This window comes from Silurus meridionalis, chromosome 17 (genome assembly GCF_014805685.1).
Source record: "Silurus meridionalis isolate SWU-2019-XX chromosome 17, ASM1480568v1, whole genome shotgun sequence".
In the NCBI taxonomy this organism is placed as follows: domain Eukaryota; kingdom Metazoa; phylum Chordata; class Actinopteri; order Siluriformes; family Siluridae; genus Silurus; species Silurus meridionalis.
In genome coordinates, this window is record NC_060900.1 from 14,798,143 (window position 1) to 14,816,168 (window position 18,026).

At 39.8% G+C, this 18,026-nt stretch overlaps 1 protein-coding gene across 5 annotated transcripts in view; it reads left to right on the plus strand.

The window, feature by feature from the left end:
* grid2 (glutamate receptor, ionotropic, delta 2) overlaps window positions 1-18,026 on the plus strand; it is a 464,217-nt gene that overhangs the window by 69,325 nt on the left and 376,866 nt on the right. The window lies entirely within an intron of this gene.

Sequence of the window (18,026 nt, forward strand, 5' to 3'; positions counted from 1 at the left end):
TCAATTGAGTACTGTCATTATTAATTAAATCAGTCTGTGTGAAAATAATCCCTATTGCCTCCTTTACAAGGTCTAAACGATCTTATTTCATGCCTGATGCTGTGGATGTGGGAGAGAAGTATATTTCCAAATTTTCTTTTGGTGACTCCATAGATATTGCATTGTGCAAGGATGTTTGCTAATCAAATTTATGAATCACAGCTCCAACATTGGAATTTTTTTATATAATTTCCAGTCTGTGTGCTAAAAAGACAATAAAAAAGGCCTCTTGAATTTAGAAAGGTTGTTATAATGTCATGCTATACTATTGAATTGGGTCTTTATAAAACTTGTACAAGTGGTTTGGTCTTGTAAATTATACTGGTAAATTAGTAGTAGTAGTAACAAGTCCAGAAGATGCAGAACCGCTTGCATGTTCCAATTATTATACATTTTGATGACATCCTCCCCCAACCACCAACAGACACAAATGCACACCCAAACACACACACACACACACATGCACGCACGCATGCACGCACGCACGCACGCACGCACGCACGCACACACACACACACACACACACACACACTGCCATTTAGATGTTAAAAGGCCAGACAGGTCAGATATGCAGATTTGTAATATGAGCCATGTGATCTGTAACAGCGAGATTCTAACCCATAACTGGAACACTGGAAACTGAATGGACCTAGTCACCCAAAAAGCCAATTTCTGGTGTGCTAAATATTTCAGAGGCAGACAACGATGGGCTCTAAATATTTGTTTTCATTTTATTTGAGTCTAGTTGAAGTGCTCAAACTCATGAGATAAAGGTGAAGTAGCAGGTAAACAATGACCCATTTATATTATAAATATATATTACATGCTCCCAGAAGCGCTCATTACGTCTCAGTTGTGTCACTGTCACTGTATTACATGTTGAATCACAACAGGAGGGGGATGTGAGGTTACAACTCCCCAGTGTGACTTCATATCCCCTCCCATGCCGAGGCATAGTCTTCATCTCCTAAATGCCTCCAGATAAACTGCAGGCTTGCTGAGAAATAGCTCCAATCCAATTATCCAACTCCTAATCAATAGGGGAGGTGTCTCCAACAGCGAGGCTGACATTTATAATAAAACAGCGATATGACTGCATTCTGCAGCTGACAGCTGGCTAAAGCCCTGCTGCCAGTGCTTCATGGTTCCTAAGAGGAACTTGGCCTTGCAAATAGGTTCATTTGGCCTGCCTTAAATGGACAAACTGGCACTTTCAGACCTTTTTCCACATGAACAATGAAGAAAAGTTGGTAAACAGCTCTTGACAGAATGTCTCTATTGGACATCAAGGGAAAGGCAGAGCGCTTCCTGCTCCTACAGAGATCTATCCGCTTGAGCTAGGAGTCTGAATTTGGCGCGACCATCGGAAATGATTATAACGAAACACCAGGATTCCAAACATTCACAAGCAGCCAATGTGTGTTTTTTTATATGTAGATCTAAATAAAAAAGTAAAGATAATTTTGGAGTTTGATCTTGTCTGATACAAAACAGGAGTGGAAATTATTAGAGATTGCTATTGTTTTAGTGCTATGGTAGTAAATGTAGCTATATGAATAACTGCCAGGTTTATTAAACCCTGAAAAAGATGTCCACCTTAGAACAAACCCTTGTTTATTAACAAATTTAGCTGAAGAAAAAAATGTTTGCCATTAAAAGAGGAATATTTTTGACAACCTTACAACAGACATTAAATGCAATAATGAAATGAATACAAACAATGTAGCCACCCACTAGAAAGCTTCTTGTAATTAAGTTTTATAGGCTCTATAGTGGATAGTATATGGCAGTTTCCTCTCTTGCCAAAAAGCTGTCCTTCAGTGACTGTTTTTAGCAGCAAAAATAAACGTATATCTGACAGCACCATGAAGCAGGTCAGGACAATACAAAAGTGCAAATATCCATTTTCATTTTTGTTGTTAATATTTATTAATCTTTTGTAATACTATTTACTTCATTGTTTTTCTCTCTCTCTCTCTTTTTTAAAGCTAATTGTATGTGTGTGTCTGTGTGTCGTCAACCTCCCATATTGCAGTTGTAAAAGCACAGACACTGCTTTCAGTTGTCTGAAAGGAGAGGTTCAGACACCCTGGGGCTAAAGTGACTGCTTCCAGCTCCCAGAGAGGATCTATCTCACTTCCTTTCTCCCCCCTTCTTTCTTTCTTTCTTTCTTTCTTTCTTTCTTTCTTTCTTTCTTTCTTTCTTTCTTTCTTTCTTTCTTTCTTTCTTTCTTTCTTTCTTTCTTTCTTTCTTTCTTTCTTTCTTTCTGTCTTTCTCATTTCTCTTTTCTACAACCGCTCCATGCCTAGCCAAAGCAGAAATACAAATTTAATCTATTCCCCAGATTCCCTTATTCCCCCTTAACCCCAATCATCCTCTTTTAAATTCACCCCAATGGATCTAGTCACAATAATGACACTTTTCAGGTCTGATCCTTACAGCCTGTTGTGAGAGGCAGAATGAGGTGTTTTTGACCAGTCTGCCTTTCTCCACTGGGAACCTGTTTGTGAAAACAGACAGTTGGCCTCTCTCCTTTTTCAAGGCACTGAACAAGAATACAAATCAGCATGTACTCACCCATTATATTGATTTGATGCCTTTTCAGGAATAGTGATAACTTAGGCTTAGATGAGCGGTTTGCTGCTTTTGTTTTATGCCAGCAAAGATGTGGAATGGACGTGTTTAATTCTGATGTAATCCCAAGTAATGCAGATTACAGGATACCCCTGTGGAACACAAAGATATTTTTAAGAATTGTGGCATCTGATGTAGCTGAGACAATACAAAAATCTATTTTGATATAAATAGGTATAAAGCCATCATGGTGTAATATCATGTTTAGAGGCTTCAGGCATCAAACTTTTACTCTGGTCTGTTCAGTTTCACAAAACAAAAACAACTACTGCAAAGGCCAAATTTTTTACAATAAATCAATGTCTTTTTATGCAATGTAGATGTAGCCCTTATGAATATACATTAATTGGCCGAATGGTTGTGGACACTTCACCATCACTCCTGTATGTGCTTGATGAAAATCGTATTCCAGATTTCTTTGCTGTATTCATAATAGTTATTCTTCTGGGAAGGCTTTCCACTAGACTTTAATGCTTTAGAATCTGCTCAGGGCTATTGAGTCTTTGCAACTAGGGGCTGATCCTGGATCAAAGTGTTTGAAATTCTTGTTAATATTTTTTTCAGTCTGCAGTGAATGCCAGGTTTGGGTCTGTTTTTCTCTATGGTTGATTATATTTACATTTATATTTACAGTGTATAGCAGACACTTTTATCCAGAGCAGTGTACAAAAGTGCTTTGAGTCTCTATCAATGAATAAATCAACACTGGCTCACTAGTTTGCAGACTTAGTTTGCCATCAATCTAAACTCAGTTGAAAGAAATTATAGCACACTTATAAAACATAAAGAAATAAAACAAACAGGGAAAGGACATGCTAGTATATTCTTGCCATGTCTTTATTTTGTGCATGTGGTCATTTTTATGCTGAAAAATGTAGCTAGGTTTCATAGTTACAGTACAGGGAAGTTTTGATGCTACAGCTTACATTCTCTACAAATGTGTGCTTCCAACTTTGTTGCAACAGATTGGGGAAGAACCACATATGGTGTGAGTGCCAATGTTCTTATATACTCCATAAATATCATATAGTGTATATCACTACTATAGACATGCTGCATGATATATCTGTTAGAAAGGATTCCTATTTAGTTGTAATTCCATGCTTCACCACTAGAGGCAGATATACAGCTTACTAAGCAATGACAAGCTATCTGTGACATCACAGTACACCGTCCTCCACCAAGAGTATAAAAGACCAGAACACGGAGCTGCAGCAAGCATTCTGCATCACGCAACCTACTGAACAGCAGCTAGCAGAAGAGAGCAAGAATCACCTCATATGCAATCAATTCTATAATCAGTAAAGTAAAGTGTTCTGAATCCTGTATCGTGTTTTTACTGACGCGCTGGGGCGAGTACAATCCACTGATCAGCGCATACCAGTTAGTGAGAATCCTTATATGGTCCTTCGAGTAAGATAAGAAAACCCTCTAACATTGGTCCTTCGAGCTAGACAGGAAAACTTCCTAACATTTGGTCCTTCGAACCGGATAAGCGTGCTTACCACAGAAGAAGGATGTCAGAACAACCCTCCGGCGAGTTTTCGCGCCCACGACGCAGAACTCAGCCCCATCCCATCTTAGAGACTATGAGGTGAAATACTTTGCACAGCGCTCACACGAACAAGAGGAGGAAACGCAGCGAAACACAACGAGAGATGAATCTCGTGTTTTAACCCCAGATGATAGTGATTCTCCTCCCTCTAGTTCATATGCTGATGACATCGACACAATTACGGGAGCTACTAGCGCTCACCATTCGGATGTTAACACACAGCTATTTGAAAGTGATGAAGAGGAAGAGCCTTCTTCACATGAGGAAGAGGCTGCCCTTTCACCCGTTAGACATAAGTCAAAGAGAAAGAGCCAATCAAAGAGTCATGACATGGAGAAGATAGTTAGGCAACTGTATGAAAATCAAGTGGCCTTTCAGGAGGAACTCCGAGAACTTAAGGTCCTTGTCAAGGACATACGGAATCTATCCGTAAATCCGCAGGCAGCTCAGCTAGTTCCTCGACCACAGCGGGTCATAGAGACTCCAGTCCCTTTGCCCAGAACTATCTTTAAATCACCCAAGGCAGTGGTGCCAGAGCCTTATACTCCACAAGCTAGTCCCCGCAGATCCCAAGTGCCCCCTAGTAAAAGTCCCTTAAAGTCAGAAGTAGATACATATGCCCATCTACATAATCCACAATATCCTCCCTTGACGGGGCGGCTTCAGAGTGCCACATCTCTGGACACGCCTTATAGGGGCCCGCACCCAACAATTCCAGATTTCACCAGTCCTGACCCCAGAGAATTCACTCATATAAAGTTAGCCCTTGATAATATCCTCCCTCCAGATGCAAATGAACTCTTTAAGTATCAGATTCTCTTAGGACACCTCAAATTTAAAGAGGCTCGCCTAATTGCAGACTCATTTCTGAATTCCCCTCAGCCATACACAGACACTATGACTATGCTTAATAGCCAATTCGGACTACCTTTCCAGTTAGCCCTAGCTAAGATAGCAGAAGTCATGGATGCCCCTAATGTACAGACAGGAGATACGACTAGTTTCAAAATGTTTGCCCTCGAAATTCAGGCCCTCGTTGGTCTCCTGAACTCATTAGGTCCAAAGGGAGAAAGCGAACTAAGTTGCGCCTCACATGCAGCCCGCTTACTCACTAAGTTACCCCCGGACATGCGCGCCACATTTAAACGACACCTGCCCCATCAAGATTCCTACACTCTACCGGATCTGGCAGAGTGGCTCAGGATAGAATCCCGGTGTCAAGACTCTGCGCAATCGAATCAGGGAAAGGATCAGATAAGTAGGATGGAGCGGCCCAAACCAGGCCCAGTGGCGAAGCATAAACACGCTTCTGTCCTGCATGGAGCCGACAGACCCCAGAACGAACACTGAGTGCCAACGCCTCGCATCAGTCCAAGCCAGCACGGGGATCTGAACAGAGCAGACCTCTGTGCCCATATTGTAACAGTGCCGAACATTATTTAAGCCAGTGTACCACTTTCCAGGCATTTAGTACAGAGCAGATGATCAAATGGATCAAAGACAACAAGCGTTGTTGGAAATGTGGGCGATCACACTTAGCCAAAGACTGTACCTTAAAGAAGCCCTGTCGTTTATGCAGTGGGAAACATCTTCAAATCCTTCATGAGGTGAACAGCCAACCTCAAAAGGAGAGTACCTGTTTAGTGAGTTCCACGAACAAAACCCTGTATCTAGACAGGCCACAAGGTTCCAAGCGCGTCCTGCTGAAAGTGATTCCTGTTGTATTACAACACAACAATCGAGCCCTGAACACTTATGCAGTACTCGATGATGGATCCGAAAGGACTATGTTACTCCCAGCTGCAGTTAAGAAACTAGGGTTACAAGGACAGAAGGAAGATCTAATATTAAGAACTATTCGACAAGATATGAGGAAACTAAATGGAGCAGCAGTTTCCTTTAGAATACGTTCTATATCAAAGCCCCAAAAGAGTTATTGGATCCAGAATGCCTTTACCTCTGAGCACTTAGGTTTAGCTGAACATTCGTATCCCATTGCAACACTCCAGCAGAGATACCAACATCTAAAGGACATTCCTTTACAGCCCATAGATAAAGTACAACCCCTCCTTTTGATAGGAGCAGACCATCCCCACCTTATAACACCTGTTGAGCCTATACGCCTAGGGCCCCCAGGAGGTCCAGCAGCTATTAGAACTAGATTAGGCTGGACACTTCAAGGTCCAACGCGCTTTCTGCAGCAGCAGATACAGCCTCAACAATGCTTACATATCTCTATCACTCCCCAAATGGAAGAACTTTCCCGAAATGTAGAGAGACTCTGGCAAAGCGATACCATTCCCCACAGAAATGAGAAATTAGTCACACGATCAAAGCAGGATCAAATGGCAATAGATTTATTACAAACTAGAACAACTAGAGTGATGGTAGATGGAGTGAATCGTTATGCAACCCCCCTTTTAAGGAAAGCTAATATGCCGCAATTCTGTACAACTAAGGACTCCGTTATGCCCAATTTAAGAAGTATAGAGCGACGGTTGGCAAAGGATCCTGAAAAGGCAGTAGCATATAACGAAGAGATTAAGAAACTAGAGAAGTGCGGCTATGTAGTCAAACTCACACCTGACTCTGTAAACACCGGAGAAGAGTCATGGTTTATTCCACATCATATGGTACAACATAATGGAAAGAATAGAGTAGTGTTCAACTGTTCTTTTGAACATGTAGGCCAGAATCTGAATAATTACCTCCTTGCTGGACCTACACTTAGCCCTTCCCTCTTAGGAGTGCTGTTGCGCTTTAGGGAACATTCTGTAGCAATAAGTGGCGATATTAAGGGTATGTTTCATCAGGTCCGCCTACTGCCTGAGGACAAATCACTCCTTCGCTTTGTATGGCGTGACCTTCAAACCAATAACCTTCCCAGCATTTATGAGTGGCAAGTACTACCTTTGGCACAACTTGTAGCCCCTGTTGTGCCATCTATGCTTTGCAACGCCATGTTCTCGATAACACTCAACCTAACGATATTCTCCGATCGACAGTAGAAAGGAATTTTTATGTAGACAATTGTCTTAAAAGCTTAATGACCGCAGATGATGCCAAGCAAGTAGTGGATGGGTTATGTGGCCTTCTTGCCAATGGTGGATTTGAGATTAGACAATGGGCCTGTAATATCCCAAGAGTCGTTAATCATCTCCCCAAAGAGGCCCGTTCAGATAGCATTGAGCTTTGGTTATCACATGACAAGACCGATCCCCATGAATCCACTCTTGGACTGAGATGGAATTATAACTTAGATATACTCGGTTACAAACACCGCCCAACACCTAAAACCACACCCACTATGCGACACATCTATAGGATAGTAGCAAGACAGTACGACCCTTGGGATTCATCCTTCCATTCACCACCGCCAAAATTCTAATTCAGCAGTTGTGGAACAAACAGAGGGGTTGGGATGATCCCATGTTGCCCACAGACTTGGTGAAAGCCTGGTGTGAATGGGAGAATGAACTACCCATTCTTTCTCAGGTCACACTTCCCGATGTTATGTTACACCAGATATGGATAGGCCCAATACCACAAAACAAATTCATATCTTCTGTGATGCTTCAGAGCAAGCATACGGTGCCGTAGCATACCTGAGAACTGAAGATCAAGAAGGTAGAATACAGCTTGCTTTTCTGATTGGCAGATCCAAAATTGCCCCTAAACGTAAACAAACCATTCCTAGACTAGAGCTATGTGCAGCCCTAATCGGTGCCCAACTATCGAAGCTGCTTGAAAATGAACTCACTCTTAAGATCAGCCGAGTGATCTTATGGTCAGATTCAACTACAGTTCTTTCATGGCTAAGATCTGAATCTTGCAGTTTTAAAGTTTTGTAGGCACTAGAATAGCAGAAATCCAAGATCTAACTGAGTCACATGATTGGCGATATGTAGATACAGCCAGAAACCCAGCCGATGATCTAACAAAGGGCGTAGCTTAGTAGAACTTGTTACACCTAACAGGTGGAGTTTAGGTCCACCCTTTTTACTTAAAGCAGAATCAGAGTGGCCAACCCTGCCACCTCTTAAGACCCCTGAAGATAAAGTGGAAAGGAGAGCTAGTATATTCTGTGGTGTCACCCAAACATTAAAGCCCTTAGACCCTAGTAAGTACCACTCTTGGAAAGATCTTGTTGAAGCCATAGTTCAACAACATCCAAGTGACTTAGATCAATCTAGTATACCTACAGCTAAGGACTATGTGACAGCAGAACATCTCCTCTTCCGCAATATTCAACAAGATAGTTTCCCAGAAGAATACGAGCAACTAAGCTCTGGTAAGCCCGTATCCCCTACAAGTAGATTACTCACTTTAGCCCCAGAATTCGATAAAGCCAGTCAGCTTATACGGGTAGGAGGACGCCACGTCGTGCTGAAGGCTTAGAACTCCAAACAGTTCATCCTATTGTCCTAGACCCTCATCATCAAGCCACCAAATTACTCATTCAAGACTATGATAGTAAGCTATGTCACCCAGGACCAGAACGAGTATTTGCTGAAATGAGGAGAAGTGTCTGGATACTAAGAGGTCGTGAAGCAATTCGAAAATCACAACATAACTGTATGGAGTGTCGTAAGTGGAAGGCTAAACCTGAGAACCCTAAGATGGCTGATCTTCCTCCAGCACGCTTGAGACTTCATAAACCACCCTTTTATAGTACTGGTATGGATTGTTTTGGACCTTTCCAAACCAAAATAGGCAGGCGTTTAGAGAAAAGATGGGGAATAATCTTTAAGTGTCTTACAACTCGATGTGTACACATTGAGCTTCTCACAGCTATAGACACAGATTCTTTCCTCATGGCTCTGAGGAGATTTATAGCACGTAGAGGCACCCCCTCAGAACTGATATCTGACCAAGGCACTAACTTCCAGGGTGGACAGAGAGTTAAAAGATGCTTTAAAGAATTGCAGCCAAGAACTTCAACGGCATCTTGCCAAACAGAAGATCGAATTCCGATTTAACCCACCTAATGCCCCTCACTTTGGTGGCAGCTGGGAAAGGGAGATCCGATCTCTTAAAAATGCCCTCCGTACAGTAGTAGGTGCACAAACAGTAACAGAAGAAGTTCTTCAAACAGTACTTATTGAAATAGAAGGAATCCTTAATAGCAAACCTTTAGGTTATGTCTCCTCCAATGTAGCAGATTTAGACCCAATCACCCCAAATCTTCTGCTCATGGGGCGGCTAGACAGCTCTTTACCTCAAGTGATATACCCTGCCGATGAACTCATAGGACGACGTAGATGGAGACAAAGTCAAGTTCTCACTGATCACTTTTGGTCAAGCTTCGTGAGACACTACTTACCCAATCTCCAGCTACGCCACAAATGGTATGGAGAAACTAAAACTCTGACAGTTGGGTCTGTCGTCATGATTGTCGATCCCCAGTTACCACGAGCCCTTTGGTTGATCGGGAGAGTGTCAAAGACATTTCCTGGAGCAGACGGACAAGTTAGGTCTGCAGAGGTCAACGTTAAAGGTCGATTATACACACGGCCAGTTACCCGACTCATTAATCTACCAGAGATAGCAGTTGAAGACGACACCAAGATCAAATCGGCAGACTTTTAGCTAAGATTTAGAAGCAAATATGCTATGCATATTTGGGGGCGGCAGTGTTAGAAAGGATTCCTATTTAGTTGTAATTCCATGCTTCACCACTAGAGGCAGATATACAGCTTACTAAGCAATGACAAGCTATCTGTGACATCACAGTACACCGTCCTCCACCAAGAGTATAAAAGACCAGAACACGGAGCTGCAGCAAGCATTCTGCATCACGCAACCTACTGAACAGCAGCTAGCAGAAGAGAGCAAGAATCACCTCATATGCAATCAATTCTATAATCAGTAAAGTAAAGTGTTCTGAATCCTGTATCGTGTTTTTACTGACGCGCTGGGGCGAGTACAATCCACTGATCAGCGCATACCAGTTAGTGAGAATCCTTATATGGTCCTTCGAGTAAGATAAGAAAACCCCTCTAACATTGGTCCTTCGAGCTAGACAGGAAAACTTCCTAACAATATCACTTGGACTTTTTGGCAAGTGATTATTCAGATCCTGTCAGTGAAATCATTAAAGAATATCTGCCAGTCCATAGTATTGCTTTGCAATATTGGAATCCTAAAATACTATTCATTTGTAAGATTCTTGGATTTTTAGGAGACTAGAATCATATTACGCATTAAAGAAAGTGAACAGCTCATGATTGGCCGAACTAAGAGGTTGTCTTGAATCATGATGAAGATATCAGTAAGATTAATGAATGGGCCTTTGATCAATTAATTCAAGTCCAACGTTCTAGAGTCTGGGCAGCAGCCATGGTGGAAACAAGCAGAAATTGATCTTATTGTATTGACTTTATCGACCCCCTTGTTGACAAGGCAGAGGTGTTCTAACTTCACTGTAGGTATCCACTTACATCTAATACTCTTGCTACAATGAATTCACCTGCTACTTCTCCTCCTGTGTTTAAAGCACCTTGCTTCCATATTTTTTTCTTGGTTTCTCTCACTAACTTACTCTCTCAATGACCAGAATATAAGTCCATGGATGTCAGAGGATGATCCTAGGATGATCTGGGTTTTGTGTTGATACATACCACTGTGTGCTGTAACAGGCAATCATTCGACAAATGCGCTCATCCTTTAACCTGTCCTTACTCTAATCTCTCCCACTCTTCTTCCTCACCTCCTAAGTATGCCTCTGTCACTCTATTTGCCAGACAACAATGTCATTCATCACTCATTCGACCAGGGATTTGCATCCACAGTTGTTGGAACCCAAGACATACTGTTACTCAGTGGCCTGAGTTAATGAGATGGCCTTTCTGACTGCAGTGGTGTAAATTAAGCCTTGGCTATAGAGAGGTATTTTCTACTTCTTAAATTATTATCTTTATATTTACTACACTTGTATCTGGCTAAATCAAGAGAGAGATTGAGAGCCTTTGAGCCTGTGGGAATAATTAAAAAGGTGATGGTGGCTTGGTGATACTCAGAGCATTAGTCAAGAGAGGTTAAAAAACACATATTGAAGAAAAATCAAGCACAAAAAGTGGAACTCAAGTGTTAGATGTACTTCACTGGACCCAAGGCATAAAATCAGCACTAATGAGGTTACGATTTTAAATTCTCATAAGATTTGCTTAGTGACATTATCTCTTAACTCTGAAAGGTTATCACAACATGCTGCTAACACAGTGATAACAACATAGCAACATAATAGTAGTGTATTAAAATATTTTCAAATAGTTATTCAAATAGACCAAGCACAACTCTCTGTCTCATATATATATATATATATATATATATATATATATATATATATATATATATATATATATATATATATATATATATATATATATATATATATATATATATATATATATGTGTGTGTGTGTGTGTGTGTGTGTGTGTGTGTGTGTGTGTGTGTGTGTGTGTGTGTGTAATTTATTTCTATCTGTTCCTGTTGTGGTAGCATCATGTTTTTTTATACTTTCTGTCTAAACTTCAGGGGCTGTGGAAATCCCAGATCAGCAGTTATTAAACATTTCTTTCCCATTTTGATGTTTGATATAAATATTAACTGTAGCTTTTGACCTCTTTTTGAAGAGAAATACTAAATATATAAGAAAAATATGACAGGTCCCTTAAAATAAACAAGTAATTTGTTTCCTTCAGAAAGAAAAATTATTGCTGAAATTGCATACAAGAATATCTGTGAAAACTAAACCCATTTAGTGCATTTAATTGCCATATTATACAAAAATGCAAATACAAATATATAAATACAAAATCATAAATAAAAATATAAAAATCCATTTAAAATCAGTCTAAAAAAGGTGAACGTACTGTGCAGTGTTTTTTTTATGTTTTAGTTTAAAAATATCCCAATCTTTGGAAATGTTTTTTTTTTTGGCCCAAATTTTTTTCCATCAGTGAAACAAAGCCAACAAATGTTAATGTACCAACGCAGATTAGTACATTAAAAAAGGGCATTTTTGTTCTCTGATGAATTAAAATTAATCTCTCTTTATAAGTATGGACATCAAAAAACTTCCAGAAATGAATGTAAATTACTAAAAATAACTTTATCCTTACAGTTTTTTGGAATATTTAAAATCTGCACTTATAACAGGCTTCAAGTGATTCAAAGTGGGTTAAATAGGTTTAAGTGTGAGATGTCAGTTATTTTCATTAGTGTCCATCAGTGTCCCTTTGAGAGGTTGACCAGTGTTCTTAAGGGAAGCCATGCATCCAGGTGGGAAAGATAAAGAGTACATTGTCCAATAAAAGAGCAAAACTTACCTGCCTATACGGCACACACTTCCAGTAAAGCCTGGGCATCCAGGTGGGCTCAAAATGACAAGTTGAAATTGGCTATCATGGGTCGCAATTTAAAACTTAATAGATGCACTGCATTTCTGAATGTACACATCTCCTGGACCATTTGTTCATTTGATAGGATAGAATATTGAAATGATCTAAAAGTGAATAACAGACACTTTGATAAACATATCACTGATACATTCTATGTAGATTTAAAGCAATTGCATGTGGTTGACATGTATGTGTTATATTCCTCTTTTACCACAGCAATTTGCCAGCAATTAGGATTTATTTTACGAATAAATTACACAACATATGTTTTATTTATTCAGATTTACATTTATTATTGTGGAATGCCTTCAATTTATTCCACAGCACTGTTGAAATTTGATTACATTTCTGCAGCTCCATGCTTCTCACAGTTGCTATAACTTTAATGATAGCTTTATATTTATGTGGCATTATATATATATATATATACAGTACATACCAAAAGTTTGGACACACCTTCTCATTCAAATAGTTTTCTTTATTTTCATGACTATGAAAATTGTAGATTCACACTGAAGGCATCAAAACTATGAATTAACACATGTGGAATTATATATGGAATTATATACATAACAAAAAAGTGTGAAACAACTGAAAAATGTCATATTCTAGGTTCTTCAAAGTAGCCACCTTTTGCTTTTGCTTCAAGAGGTAGTCACCTGAAATGGTCTTCCAACAGTCTTGAAGGAGTTCCCTGAGAGATGCTTGGCACTTGTTGGCCCTTTTGCCTTCACTCTGCGGTCCAGCTCACCCCTAAACCATTTCGATTGGGTTCAGGTCCGGTGACTGTGGAGGCCAGGTCATCTGGCGCAGCACCCCATCACTCTCCTTCTTGGTCAAATAGCCCTTGATGCCTTCAGTGTGACTCTACAATTTTCATAGTCATGAAAATAAAGAAAACTCTTTTAATGAGAAGGTGTGTCCAAACTTTTGGTCTGTACTGTATATATATATATATATATATATATATATATATATATATATATATATATATATATATATAAAATAATTCATGTGTCAAATATGCTATATTTCTTCTAGTAACTGCTCAGTGACTCATATGGTGTATAATAAAACAATGTATGTTTTATATATTCAAACATTTTTATAATAGTTTATATTTTCTGTATATATTAAGTTTTCTACAAGGAGATGTATTTAGTATTAATGGAAAGAGTACATTAAATTACTAAATTATTAAAAAACATTAAATCTTTACTGTTCCAGCATGATGATACCCCTGTGCACATAGCAAGCTTTATTAAAATATGGTTTACATGGGTGGGAGTAAAATATTTGGATTGGTCTGCTATAGAGATCTGACCTGAACCTTATTGACCACGTTTGAGATGAATTTTTTGGGCTGCAGAATTCATAAATTCAAGTGAAAAGACTTAGCAAGGGAGTGACAGAGAGCATATTCTCATTAGTCAATATTCTCAAAATAGGTCTTCTGCTAACTAGACCTATTAGATCCCTTTCATAGATTCACTTGAGACTGCATCAGTAGCTGACACTATGGAAAGCACCTAGGGTGTAATGTGTGGTTTAAGCACAATTAAAACCACACCAGTTTATTGGCAGATGACAAGCATGTGGCCTGTGCATGCTATGTCACTAGCACCACAGAATGCCATTTGAGTCATGACATTCCTTAATGTTTCACCTTAAGGAAGAAGGTCAGTCAGTTTGAAACTGAAACAAAGACTGCCATTTAGAAAGTGTACGAAATCACTGTGACCACGCTTTATTCCTGGTAAGGACACACACGATGTGAGTGTAAGGTCTCGGATTGCGACACAAGCAGTTAGCACTCAAGGGTGTTTCTGACTGTGCACTCCGAGAACCTCAGGATGAGAATGCTGAGCTCCTGCCTAGATTTTTTCTCAAGGGAAGGAAGTGAAGCGGCTGCTTGCCATCACTTTGGTTGTGCATCTGCTGAGGCAGCACACGAACCGAGATCATGTGGTTTGCAGGTTGTGCTTGCAGAAATTTTACAGCGTGAAAAGATGGCTACATCCTTTTCTCTCACACTTTCTCCCGAACATGTGCAAACAGAGCCACTCATGTTTGCATGCAGTGATTTTCCTCCAGACACAAAAGCTCACTCTGTGATTTCTTTTGACCTGGATGACAGTATCTCTCTTGCTGCATCTGATTACCAAGATTTAGATATAGAGCAGCTTTTACATGCACACAGAGAAAAAAGAAACTTCACTCAGCTGCCTTTGATGAATTGATTGATGTTATAATGCATACAGTGCAAAAACTCTATAGATTGGCATGAAGCCAAGAGAGTAGCTCAAAGAAAGCTGGATGAGTGCTTTCTTGTCTTTTGTGGCTCACATTAGACTCATAGGCAGCTTGCCTTTCTTCACGCCCTTCATTATTAGTAATCAAGGTCCTGGAATCAGCCCTTTTTGCTCACCTAATAACCCCTGTGATATCCGATTTTTCATTTTTAGCAGGGATTGGCGAGCAGGGCTACTTGACGATGCCTGAAGTTGAATACCGGATTGCTGCTTATCTCTCACCATCTGGGTCATTATCATGGATGGACAGAGTCACATCTAGCATAGTTTGTAAAGGAACACCAGCCCGAAGAACTGAAGGCCCAACACTGCAATGTTTTCCTTATCCACCTAAAAGCATTTTGATTTGGACCTAAGAGGCACATAAAGGTCTACACACATAGTCAACAAGTTGGTGGTGTCTTACGTAAATCACCTGGGCAGTTTGCTATCAATCCCCTCCTGGACAGGTTGGAATGATGCACTTTGCTCTGGGCACAGGGCAATATGCTCCTGCTGAGAGCAGTCTACATCCTGGTGTGCTCAGTATAGGAGCAGACTTTTTCTTGAGCAAGGCGCTGAGGCCTGGATGCATTGGCGCAGGCCTGAGTTTGGCCACTGAATGGTGCCAAATTCTAGACCATGGTTTCAAGGAAAAGATGATGAACAACCTTTTACATACTAGGGCTTCCTCTACTATAAGTCTATATTCCCTGAAATGGTGGCCTCTTGTTTCTTGGTGCTCATAGCAGTGGTGCTCAGTCCAGTTCACTGTTTGATTGGTTCAGTGTGATAATTACTTTAAGAACAGTTTTCAGCAGGGGTGGCCCCGAGACTCTTAAGGGTTATGCAGCAGCAATTGACACTTAGCACACATCCACTGATTGTCTGCAGGTAGGAAAAAAACATGTTGGCCTTAACCTTTAACAAGTTTTGCTACAATCTAGACCTGGATATATCCCCAAGGTGTCTCACTAGATAACATCTGTGACATAAGTGTTTCTTGGGTTTATTTTAAATCTCTTCATACATTTTTTAGACATTACAGCCATGATATGGACTCCCTGGGATCTCAGATCCTTTTGGATTTAACCAGTTCAGTTAGCTACTCCCTGGGGTGCACATCATTAAGGCTTAGTCAATGTTACATAAGTAGGATTGTTTGCCAAATGCGTGCTTCCAATTCCAAATCTGACTGTGGAGCTTTTACAGTTATCTAGATCAGGCTCTGGTAGCATGGCACAGTTGGTATTGGTTCCCAATGGCATCAATTACTGACGCCACATTGAGTGAAACTATAAAAGGGAACGTCTTGGTTACATATGTAACACTGATTCTCTGAGTAGGGAACAAGATATTGTGTAGCTCGCCATACTCCCACGTGCCTGCTGTGTCTTCCATGTGAAAAATCTGAAATGCTATGACACAGATGGCCTGGTATGGTGCTAGTGACAAAGCATGCACAAGCCACATATTGTAATTGGCATGGCCATAATTGTGCTTTAAACACTCATCATATCTAAGGTGTTATCAATAACATCAGCTTATGAGACATCATCTGGTTCCCTTCTCAGGGAACCAGGGTTACATATGTATGTAACCTGGATGCTTTCTCTGTGGTTGGTCGATTTACAGTTGACCTCTTTCTGCGTTAATGTTCAGTAACCCTTTCCATGATAGTTTAGTAATGCTGTGGTGTCCAGCACTATCATTGCAGAGGGTGCAACAAAGCTAAAGAAAATGAAAATTGCACTTTACCAAGTACACCTGTTTAATAAGGGTACAATATATATACCATAACTAATGTCATATAAGCAAGCTGGCTAGCTGCTAAGGAGCAACTTGTGATGTCCGTTGTGATGAGGCCCAAGCTACCTCCCTGAAATGAGTTTTTGCAGAGTGTGATGTCTGTGACAAATTTTTGTCTACTTATTATTATGTTTAGATTAATTCAATTCAATTCAATTCATTTTTATTTGTATAGCACTTTTAACAATAAACATTGTCTTAAAGCAGCTTTACACAGATAATGTGGTGATTAAAAGAAAATATGTTCTTTGTAAGTAAGTTTGTCCCTGATGAGCAACTGTGGCAAGGAAAAACTCCCTGAGATGGCATAAGGAAGAAACCTTGAGAGGAACCAGACTCAAGAGGGAACCCATCCTCATCTGGGTTGCACTGAATGTCCATTTGAAGCAGATACAATGTATTCAAACAATTTCATTAATGTAAACCTGGAAACACAGCTGTCTACACTTAAAAATTAGATTCTTGGTATAACAGTAACAATAACACTATAACATAATTACCAAATTTACTGTAACCAACACTGCATTTTGTTGCTGTAATAATATATGTACGGTACATTATATATATATATATATATATATATATATATATATATATATATATATATATATATATATATATATATATAGAGAGAGAGAGAGAGAGAGACTTTTTGTACACAGTGGAAGGTGGAGAAGCGGCATGTGTCTAACATCCAGCAGCTCCGTGATGTCATTATGGAGGAGAGAAAGAGGATCCCAGCAACAACCTGCGCAGCTCTGCTGAATTTTATGCCAGGAGAATTAAGGAAGTGTTGGATAACAATGGTGCTCAAACAAAATATTGTCACTTTGGACACAGATTTGTCATGATCACTTAGGGTGTACTCACTTTTGTTGCCAGCTATTTTGACAATATGTATGATAATAATGGCTTAATGTTTTTTTATTATTTATTTCTTTTTAAATCTGTACTGCTATACAAGCTGCACATTGAGACCTCTAATGTATAACCAATTTTTTTTTTATCTTTATTTATTTATTTTTTTGTCCCTTGAGGACATATCAAAATATGGTTGCTGAAATGAAATGTGAGGGTTGTACTCACGTTTGTGAGATACTTGAGATAGATAGACTCGTCCATGCACCTGCTGCCACATACATATATATTGTATAGTTTACACAGTATGGTACATGTAAGAATCTACATACAGATTCTGGATAGTGTGGCTGTTTTTACACTTGGCATTAACAGTGCATTTACACTTGGCACTTGGCGGCGGGGCTTTGCTTGACATCAACCTGCGAATGCAGACA